The sequence below is a fragment of the Poecilia mexicana genome, unplaced genomic scaffold (assembly GCF_051168715.1).
Source record: "Poecilia mexicana isolate PSO_F unplaced genomic scaffold, ASM5116871v1 scaffold_3, whole genome shotgun sequence".
NCBI lineage: Eukaryota > Metazoa > Chordata > Actinopteri > Cyprinodontiformes > Poeciliidae > Poecilia > Poecilia mexicana.
The window spans coordinates 11,053,938-11,056,090 of NW_028263372.1; the positions used below are offsets into that span (position 1 = coordinate 11,053,938).

At 33.8% G+C, this 2,153-nt stretch overlaps 1 long non-coding RNA gene across 1 annotated transcript; it reads right to left on the reverse strand.

Moving 5' to 3' along the window:
• Positions 1–205: 205 nt before the first annotated feature.
• LOC106926525 (uncharacterized) lies at positions 206–1,861 on the reverse strand. Its single transcript, XR_001420087.2, has 2 exons — positions 1,226–1,861; positions 206–1,136 (listed from the first exon to the last, which is right to left on the reverse strand). It is a non-coding gene; the product is annotated as an uncharacterized LOC106926525 (long non-coding RNA).
• Positions 1,862–2,153: the final 292 nt, after the last annotated feature.

Consider the following 2,153-nt stretch of genomic DNA (forward strand, 5'->3'; position numbering starts at 1 on the left):
AATTTGCACATAGCCGCAGGGACACTCTCTGAAAACTAAAATATTTCAGCTGGATTTTTGGATTTCTATGCCTCTTTTCTTCATGTGTAAAATACCTTTTCTTTCGCTGTTTCCTCAGGAAGAATAGACATTGTGGATAATCTATTGTAGAATGAATAAATTAAGGTAATTCAATTCCAATCAACTCAACTCAGTTCCATTCAAGTGCAATTAAGCTAGTTTATTTTTCAGAGAAAAGAAACAATAAGATATGTGTGTGAAGATTTCTTCACAAAGAACTTTATTTTTCACTCGACTGTAATTTAATTAAAGAACATTAAATCAGGAAAGAAACCGTAGAGCTTTAATATAATATAACAATTAAGTATAATAGTATAATAAACCAAAGGAGTAACCACAATAGCAATTTTACTAAGGTTTTGTAAAATTGCAACGGCAAAAATAGTTCTAGTTTGTTGCGACTTTAAATACTAGCAATCTTGCAAATTAATGATTTTTTATAAAGCATTTTGAAGAGAAGCAAACTCATTCAGCATGACAATATACTAATAAGACAATAAAAAGAACTGAATGGTTAAATGATCAAACACCTTTTAAGGACCTTAAAAATATACAAACCCCTCAACTTATTTCTGCTTGGGATCAAATGTCTCAATGCTTGGTAACAAGAACCAATTTTCAATAATAATTAGGTTAAAAGCAAAACACTCTGTTTAATTGTGGATTTTTTTTAAACCTTATTGTTAACAATTGATTTTATAACATAGTATTTCAACGTTTTGTCCTTTTTTGTCATTTAAATTTTCCATCAAAGAGGAAAAGAAAAAACAATGTTGAATTATATAACTGTCCAAAAAAAAAAAAAAAATGTTGTTACTCTGCTTTGATGTAAGGCTGTGAATGTAAATGTCTCACAAAGCTTCATATCTTCACACAAAAATACTCCTTAGGTAAATCCAAGTGAAAATTTAGAGCCCCTCAGAAATTTTCACCCCATCTAAAGCCTTCTCCTCTTCTTGACCAAATGCATCCCATTCAATTCAGACACCTGGAGGAGGGCGACGCCATCACCTCCCCGTCAGCGTAATCGCACGGACGTAACATTGGCAGTAGGGAAATGGCTCCGGAGCCAAACTCTGCAGGAGAGATAGAAGGGGTTTAAAGCTCTCAAATTCTGTCTGACGGTTCCAGCTTGATTTCCAGATTTAGAAATGTCTGCGCTTACCGCGGATAGACGGGCAGTTAGCCCCTCGTCCGCCGGGCTCCGGGGAAAATGGCATCAGGACAGGGAAACACTAAACAATTCAGGAAAAATACTTAGTTTTGGATCTGAAATTGACTGTAGCTGTTGGTGGTCAGGCAATTAGATATACACAGTGCACAACATTGCCTCATGCTGTTCCCAACCCACTCTTGTCCGCCTGCATCAGCACTATACATATGTATGAGTGCAGACTTTGGAAAAGAACATAAAAAAGTAGAAAAGTAATCATCAAACTGCAGATGTTTTTTTTTTTTTTGAATAGCCCAGTTCATGTAGAGGAGTTGTCATAATGAAGGTTTTTGCTGTTAGTCAATATATTGTGTAAGGAAAGTATTTGGGTTTCAGTGGTAAACTTCCAGTTGTGATTAGAGTGATTGATGGTTCTATGAAGTATTGAGTCACAGGCGAAGAATACAAATGCACATCACACCTTTATTATGATTTCATTTTTTTATCTAATAAAAAGTTTGAAAACTTTTTTACTTTCAAGTTAGAAGTTTATGCTATTTATAGACATCTATCACTTTAAATACCTCAAATACTGCATGGGTTGAGACGTGCTTTCATTCATAACATATTAGTTTTTTTATTCAACTGGACATCTTTTATCAAAGAATTTCCACAACTTTCTTATATTTTCCATTAAAATATAAGGATTCTGAGAACATTAAACAATGATAGTGGTGTCAAAAGGAAAATTGTAAATTCAAACAGAAACTGGTATTGCTCAGAAAATGTCCGATTAGTAGATCTCAAGTCACATTTGTTGCTACATTCAAAGATTAATTTTCTTTGTTTTACTTTTTTTACATATGATTCCACAATCTTGACAACAAACCAGCTAGCTTACATGCTAGCTTACACAACAAAGCTAGCTTTGTGGAAACAC